The sequence below is a fragment of the Trichosurus vulpecula genome, chromosome 2 (genome assembly GCF_011100635.1).
Source record: "Trichosurus vulpecula isolate mTriVul1 chromosome 2, mTriVul1.pri, whole genome shotgun sequence".
Taxonomy (NCBI): Eukaryota; Metazoa; Chordata; class Mammalia; order Diprotodontia; family Phalangeridae; genus Trichosurus; species Trichosurus vulpecula.
Window position 1 is genome coordinate 146039488 of NC_050574.1, and position 9432 is coordinate 146048919.

Genomic DNA, 9432 nt, shown 5'->3' on the forward strand with positions numbered 1-9432 from the left:
CAGCTATGAGCAGTTATAAACTACTGAGAATAATAATTATTATTATAACCATAGTAGTAATAATAACTAGCATTTATGTAGCAATTCAAGGCTTGCAAAGTACTTTTTAAATGTTATCATTTTATCCTTACCACAATGCTGGGCAGTAGGTGCTATTATCATCCTTATTTTAGACATAAGGAAACTAAGTCAAAGGCAGGTTAAGTACTTGCTCAGTTACACAGTTACTAAGTATGGAAAGTTAAATGTGAATGTAACTACATGACAAGCACTATATCCACTACTAAACCACTTAGCTGCTTTACTTCAAAGGAAACTATTAACTAGGAACAAGCAAATGTAGCAAAGTTAAAATACGCTACATTTAACACAAATGTTTCTTCTTAGGATGGGAATATCCCAAAATGGAGGTTGCACTGGTGGTTTCAATAAACTGTAAGTAACAAACCAAATTCCACTCAGGGACTTAGTCCATCATTCAGCCTTATTTCTAGAGGTAGAAATTCATACATCAGTAGTACTTGGACTTCAGGAGTCACAGAAGATATTGGCCATTAAAAAGGCCACCTAGAAATGGAGGACGGTGAAAAATGTTGGAGAAATATGTTCCAGAATTAAATAATGAGAAACCAAAGGATATTCAGAAGGATCCTATCTATATATAATGAATACTTTATTTAAAAAAAACTGGATGATGCTAAGGATATGATGAACCCCAAACATTAAAAAAAAGAAAAGATTTGAGTAAAACTGACTAAAGCTATATCTTACTAAACATAATTGCTTACCAATAAGGAAAACAATTCAAAATTAGCTTTTTTTAATTGCAAGATCATTTTCAATAACACTGCATTCAATCAAACAGGTCCAGCCTTCACTATGTAAACAAGCAGGAGGAAACAAAATAAAAGTAAAGACATTGACTATGAATATTGCTAGCTAAAAGTAAGTTTTAATAATGCCTAAAATTGCCATACTAAGGAAGCCAAAAGATCCTAGACATAACAGCCAAAAACAATGACTTGTAACACAAACTCATTTGCAAAACGTCACAGAAAAGAAGGATGGTAGACAATATAGTAAATGGGCTTAAAATGACAGGCTCCTGGTCAGAGATGGAGTATACCTTCTTGGAGTCTTGCAAATGCAAGGAAAAGGCAATTAATTCACAAGGAAAAGGGAGGGAAAATATGTATGTACATATGTGTGTATATGTAAACACCCATATCCTCAAATGTACTAATTAATAATAGAGAATTAAGAAAAATAATTCTACCACCTATGATGAGGTCATGCAGCATCTAAATACAATGGGGGTGAACAGGAAAGTGCCTCTGATCTGTAGAAGCCTGGGCCACTTGTATATAGGCTCCATGGCCTATCCACCTTGATATATCCCCTCCCCCTGCTGTCTTCAGAGGGACAATGGGATTACTGAATTATTTCAAAGCCTTCAGCACCAAACAGCTGCTTGTTGCCCACAGTAGTAGGTCACAAGTACTCTGCTTACTCCATTACACAAGGAAAAGGAATTGTCTTTTGGGAATTCCAGAGATTCGAGCTCTCTCACCTTGACTGATTGATATTTCCTTTCAATTATTTCCTTAACTTTCTTTAATGATAAGGAAAATTAATCAATGATTAAGTAGGAGTATAGGAGGAAGACTCTCAAACTTGTCCTCCCTTCAATTAAGAGACTTCTTAATTGTATGAAAATGTGTACAGATTATAGAATAGCCTACTAAATTTAATCTAGTGCATCCTAGTTATCAAATGCTATATTAGAAAAGGGGTCTTTTGGGGAGTGGAATTCTCTATTCTCTTGAGGCAAGCCAAAAAAAAGCCAGCATAGTCCAAGAATATCTTTGCTAAATAGACTAAATTGGTTTCTTTTCTATATATTTCTAATCACTATACCATAATGTATTATTTCTAAATGGGCATGTAAACTCTAGGAAACATTCTGTTGTGGTCCAAAGTGCCTGGTGGCAGGGATGAGAAAGCAAAAAATTGAAGATGCCATAATAGGCCAAAATAGAGCACCTAAATGTGGTGACCATGACATGAAGAGAGGGAGAAAAAACAATGAGCAATTGGGTGAAACAGGTCTCCAATAGTAGGGAGATGCTTAGACTCAAGAAGAGGGAATAAAAGAGGTTTTATGCTTGCAGTTGTGTTTTAAACATCAGTGAAAGTTTAGAAAGTGGTGGAAGGCTTTTGCCCTGATGCCAAAAGTAAAGGCCCCTGGATCAGATCCAAATATGAGACAGATTCCTTGGATACTGACCAAAGTTAGCAAGGCTCAAGAGGAACTAGATCCTTCCTAGAGTGCCAGAACACTGCTCCAAGAATTGTCAGGTCATGATCCTAATCTTGGTTCTGTACCTAATTTTACATGAAATTATGGGCAAGTTATTCAGCCTTTCTGTGCTTCATTGTCCTCTTCTATAAAACAGAAATAACACCTGCTCCAACTATTTCCTCACAGGGTTATAGTGAGTATAAAGTTCTATATGAATGGCCACCAATCAACTCTAGAAACTGGTAGCCTCTTCCAGTCAAAAGCTTGACCCAGATCGGGGAATAGTATTCTTGTCTAGCCTAACAACTATCTCTCCCACTCCCAGTAACCTCAGGCTCAATATTTATATGTCCCACAACCTCTAACTACCATGGTCCCATGACCTTGGCACTCCCAAAAGAACTGGGAAGAACACAAAAAGTATTGTGAAGAATGCAGTTGTCACTGACCTAGTGAGTCATTATTGCTCAAATCCCTTGGGGTTTTTGTTCCCAAGACCTAAGGAAGTTCTTAATACAGCCTACAGTAGAAATCTTCCCCAGGGAAATACACACTCCAGACTAACTCAAACACTGACACACAGGTTTCCTTTGTAATTCTATATACTGTCTGCATTTGAAAACATTATTCTGAGAAGGGATCCATAAGCTTCATCAGATTTCCAAAGGGGTATACAATTCACAAAAAAGCATTAAGAACCCCTTTTTTGGCATATATTTTAGGTTCATTTGTATGCTACAAAAATCACAATAAATATTTATTTGGAAAAAATGTGAGCTAAAAAAGTTAGTTGCACAAATTGCCCTAGAAAAAGTGTTGGAAGGAAGCACAAAATGATTTTTTGTTAAAAAAAAAAAAGTAAATGAAATAAAGAGAAGAGACATTGCAATATAAACATTGGAAACCACTGTCAGAAGGTAACCACAACCCTGGCCTTTTTCTGAAGGGTTATCTCTGAAACAAAAAATGGGAAAATAATGAACAAATAAATAAATAAAATTATCTAAGAATTTCTACTTTTCAGTGTACAATTTCCACATTGCACATGTAAAGCTTCCCATTTTGGTCACAAAATCCCCAAAAGATTTGGGATAAAATTCATTTGGCTCAAATTTTTCATGAAAACCAAAACCAAAATAAGTAGCATGTAATTAGTTTCGTGTTTCAGGAACCAAAGCATCACTTAGTTCTTGAAGCAAGCCTTAGTTCAGTATGGAAAATAGGTCTAAGTGTGCCATATTTGAAATCAGAAGACCTGGGTTCAAATACCATTTCTGCCACTTTTATCTGGTCTGATTTTGATCAAAATTAATTTCTCTGAGCCTCAATTTCCTCATTTGTAAAATGAAAGAGTTGAACTAGAGGATTTCTAAGGTCCTCTCAAGCGCTAAATCAGAAAATGTTTAACATGAAAAATATTAATTTCTGATATTTTTAGTTTTCACCTATTTCCTTATTTCTCTTTCTTTCCTCTGACTCTCTTCTTTTAGAGTTCTCATGTTAGGAATACTCCCAGCATCTCAGTACTTAGAATATCTAAATGATCACTTCTGGGGGGAGCTCTGATCTCCTAGTACAAATACTGAAATCAATGAACGCCTTTGGGGGCAATAAATGTACAAGGGGCTATAAAAGTCTATGGAAGGTATGGAGGACTCAGAGTCTAGAAGAGCCTTTCAAGAAGCCAGAGAGACAGACTCAAGAGTTCTTTCACAAAGAAATGAAAGGGCTGCCAAGCATTTATTAAATGCCTACTATGTGCCAGACACTATGTTAAGAAGTAGTGATACAAAGAAAATGAAAAACAGTCCCTGATTTCAAGGAGTTTGCAACTTAATGATGTGTAAACAACTATGTACAAATAGAATGTGTGTGTGCATACGTGTGCATGTATGTGTATACATATGTGTACATATGTGTGCATGTGTGTGCAGGAAAAATCTGAAATAATATCAGAGAGAAGGAAAAAGGCAATTGCCCTGGGTCTCAGTTTCCTCATTTGTCAAATAATAGATGGACTCTGAGTCCCTTCCAGCTCTAGATGTAGGATTCTGAAATCTGTACTTTGTCTATTAGCAAGAATAAGCTGAAAAGCTAGCCCTTTCGAATAGGAGCATACGGTCTTTGCCCAAGCAGGCCAGGCCCATTTCCATAGTGCCAGGTGCTTGCTGAGCTATTTCTGGGAGTAAAGGCATCTGGGAAGTATGAGGTTTTAAGGAGCTGGGACTCTTGAGGATTACTAATATCCTCTGGTATGTTGCTAGGGAAAAGAGTTAGGGTCAGCTATAGATGAAATCTGGCAGCTGGCAGCTGCTATTCCAGTAGCCCTGGGAAAGTATAAGTTACTGACAGGACCCTGGTTATAAACAGGCAGGTTATTTCCCCAGTCTCTAGCCTAAGCTATTTCTCCCAGGCTATATACCAGATTCCTGGGCAAAGGCAAGTGGCTTACTCCCTAGCTCCTCACTGGCCTACTGGCATTTACCTGGTTGTCTCAATTCAACTCAACGAACATTTATGCTATGCTGCTCTCGGGCCTGTGTTAGGTACTAGGTTCTCAGACTTTAAACCTCAAACTCCCACACAGGGCAAGTAGACAATGGGAGACTAATCTGTCTGATTCTGTGATTGGACAATTCCAAAGCAATCAAAGGATAAGTGGAAGTACCACCCCCCTCCTACCCTTCCAATTACTTCAAGGTTGGAGGTTTTATTTTGTTTTGTTTTGTTTTGTTGTTAATAGCTATTATATGTGCTCAGCCTGGAGTGGAAAGGGACAGGGTTGAGGGGAACATTTGGAGAATACCAAAGAAGTATAAGTCATGCTCCTTCAAAAAGAATTTATAGAAATAGAAAGTTATACAAATACTTAAATATCAACAGAATCACAGAATTTGAAAGTTGGAATGGAGGTCATCAGCCATCTAGCCCAACTCATACCCAGAAGAAATCACCATTCTAACAAATCCAACAAGCAGCCATCCATTCTCTGCTTGGAGACCTCTAGGCGGGGGAGGGGGGTGGAGGGGAGCGGATATTTCATCTCTCAAGTCAGATTATTCTACTTGGAGATAGTTCTGATTATTAGGAGGCCCTCCTGACATCAGGCCTAAACTTATCTCTTTGTACCTTCCACATTTTTTTCTTGGCTCTGCCCTCTGGGACAAAACACACCAAGTCTAACCCCTCCTCCATACTACAGCCCTTTATATACTTGAAGACAGCCATCATGAGCTACCTCTAACCTCTTCTTGATCTAGGCTAAACATCCCCATTTTCTTCAATAATTCCTCATAAACTCAAGGCCTGCACCACCCTACTGGACACCAGAAAGTAGCAAATGCTCCAGAAAGAGGTTGATTTTAGTTGAAAGGATTGGGAACACCTCATGGAAGAAGTGGGTCTTGACTTGGGCCTTGAGGGATAGGTGGAAAGGTAGGGAAGACCTTCTTAGGAAAAACAACATTAGCAAAGGTGTGGAGGCTAGAATGAACATGGTCAGGAGTTATTGAGGACACTGACCTGAATGAGGGGATAGGGAGGAAGCGTAATAACACCTAAAAGTTGGACAAGTAGGTTAGATTATGGAGAATATGGAATGCCAAACTGCGTATTTTAAGCTTTGGTCACTGCGCAGCCATTGAAGGTTACTAAGTGAGCAAATCAGCTACATTTTACACAAGTGAGTTATAATTTTATTAGTAAATAATTATAAAGTTGATTTAATGAATTGTTATGAGTTTTTGTGTAGTCCTTTAAAGTTTCCAAAGTGATTTCTGTACAACCACTCTCAGACAAGCTTGTGAACTGCCTAGATCCGGAGTTTCAAGGACAGTCAAAACATGTGTGAACCAGGGGGAAGGGAAGTGCAAGCACTATTGTCCTAGGCTAAGAGATAAAAACCTGCGATTAGAGAGTTAAGTGACCTGCCCACTGCCCCATGACCAGTAAGGGACAGAATTTGGAGCCTGCATCATTTGATTCTAAGTCCTCTACTCTTTCCACCATTCCACACTGTTTACCTCCTTTTGCTGTGGCAGCATGGATGAGTGAAGACAAACCCTATGGCTATAAGAAGCAAGCTTGTGGCAAATCTCAGCAGGCACTGTTTTCTCATGGGAAGAACCCCACTCCCAATTTCTAGGGGACTCAGAAGCACAATGAGAGTTTATTCCTGAAACCCTTTCACTGACCCTTCTTCTTGCCCAACCAGTGTAATTCCTACTCCTTCTCTCTCTCCTGGCTTGTTCCCAACCATTCAGCTGGATGGTAAACTCTAGGATAACTCATACAGCTACAGTATAATATAACTCACACTTATATAGCACATACTATATGTCAGGCACTGTGATAAAATCTTTACAATTATTATCTCATTTGAGTCTCACAACAACCCTGAGAAGTTGGTACTATTATTATCCCCATTTTACGTATAAGGAAACAATTGCAAATAGAGGGTAAGTGACTTGCTCAGGGTCACACAGCTAGTAAGTGTCTGAGGTTAGATTTGAACTCATGTCTTCTGAACTCTGGGCCTGGTGTTCTATCCAATACTCCACCTGGCTACAAAAGGTTTTTTGTTTGTCTGTTTTGTTTGTTTGTTTTTGTTTTTTTAAACAATCTATTCCCACTTGGCTAAGATCAGTGATAAGGTTCTCTTGGTTCCTTTATCTCAGCCTTATCAGCATATATTATTTTATGTTATGTGATGTTATGCGATGCTATGCGATGTGATGCGATGCGATATATTATATATCATATCATATCATATCGTATCATATTATATTACATTATATTGTGTCATGTCACATCACATCGCATCGCATCGCATTGTATTGTTTCATATCATATCATATTATATCATAGCATATTATAGCATAGTGTGCCATATCATATCATATCATGTCGTGTCATGTTATGTCATACCATATCATGTCATATCATATTATTAGCCCTGGTACTGGACACCAAGCCTCCAAGTTTCCTTATCTGAATCCTTCTTTAGATTCTCTGGTATTATTCAGTGTGAACCCAATTGACTCTTTCACTATGAAGAATAGAGGCTGGGAAAGGGTTGGAGTAGTCCTTGCAATGGGCCTAAATGAAGAAGGGCAGGTGCAGAGTAGCAGGGACAAGGAAAATGACACTCCTATTCTTCATTCTACTGCTCCATTGCTGTTTGTTGTCTTTCCTGTTTTTACTGGCTAGATTTCTTTCTCAAAGACCAAACCTTAAACCCAATTCACTCTGGAGCACATAGACTGAACAACAATAGGTCCCCTCCCAAGCACCAATATTTTGGGGGGGGGGGCCTCCTGGCTCAGAGTGAATGTAAATAGTAACTGTTTCTCCTTTGGCTAGCAAGCTTAAAAATCTTCCACTCCCAGTTTGATTTTTTTTCTTTTTGATTAAAGGGGCCATCCCTTGACTCAGCATTTAGAGAAGCCTATTCACTGAATGGGTGTTACCTCACTCAAAGTGAGAACCTGAAAAGACCTTAGCTTAAAAGGGCCAGGGTCTCCCATTGCATCCTGGCCCATTTTGTCCTGATGATTATCTGGCCCAGATGGCTCTGGAGGAGACAGTGAGGCTAGTGACCTTGCACAGCCCTCCTTCACTCAAATCAAAGTCAACTGTAAGTAATGTCATCATCTCCTTGATGTCATGGTCCTCTTCGAGAACGAAGGACAAACACAACAATCACAAGACTTCTAGGAAACTCACTATGGGGTAAAACCCTGATTATTCTTCCTTGTCTCCTGACACAAAATAGGCAATGAATAAACATGTGTAAACTGTTTTGGTACATACATCTCACCTTTATGTATCCCCTTCCTTTTTTTTCTCATCTCTTACTATGCCTTCCTTTCCAAAGAATGATAAAATTGTACACTCTTAGGGTTAGAGGGAAACTCAGAAATCCTCTATTTGATAAACCATCCCATTTCTGATCAGGAATGCCTTTGACAACATAGAAGTAGGGTAGCTTAGGGCATAAAGTGTTGAATCTAGACTATGGAACACCTGGCTGTACATGCTTCCTCTGATATCACCTATGTGGCCAAGGACAAGTCACTTAACTGATCTAAGCCTCAGTTTCTTCATCTGTAAAATAAAAGTTGAATTAAATGGCCTCTGAGGTCCTTTTCAGTTCTAAATTTAAGAGCCTATGATCCTTGACAAGTGGTCATCCAGCCTCAGATGAAGAGGGAATGAATTTGAGGCATGAGTAGACCTATAATGTCAACTGTAATAGAATATTCCACTGATTCATCCTTCACCCTGTGCCATTTAAAGTATTCATCAATGGTCTGGATAAAGACAGAGATGGTATGTTTATTGAATGACAGACTCGGAATGCAACAAAATCTTAAGATAGAGCATTAGGATGATCTAAAAAGATACACTTTAAAGAGATAAATATAGAACCTTATATTTGATTTTAAACTATAATCTGTGTAAGTAGAAAAGAGATCTATAGTTAAATAAGGTTTGAATGAAAAAAGGTCTGCACGCTCTAGTGGCCTACAACCTTAACAATGTGTCAACAATATGATAGGCCAGCTTTTTTTAAAAAATGCAATTCTATGTGAATCATAGAGAAGGGAAGGGAAGAATGATGAAGAATACTATCTGCCTCCAGAGAAAGAACTGATATTGTTTGAATACAGACTGAAGCATGCTATTTTTCACTTCCTTTCATTCTTTTCCCTTTATTTAAATCTTCTTGTGCAAAATGACTGATATGGAAATGTTTTACATGATTGCATATGTACATCCTATATCTTCTTGCTTATTGTCTCAGGAAAGGGGGAGGGATAAAATCAGGAACTCAAAATGTTAAAAGGAAAGTTTTTTAAATTGTTTTAACATGCAATTGGGAAAAATTATATGTGTGTATGTGCATAAATATATATATGTATGTATATTTGTGTGTATATGTGTATATATAGATATAGATATATAATGTGAGTGACTGAAAATGTCTCCTGGGGCCAGAAAAGAAGAAATAGAGTTAAATTTTCTTTTATTAAGTTTAGGCTAAACTCAACTGAAACTTTCTTTCTTAAATAGATGTCAACTATTTGAGTGGTATAGCCATTGTGCCAAGAATTCTGCCTAGTCACCTG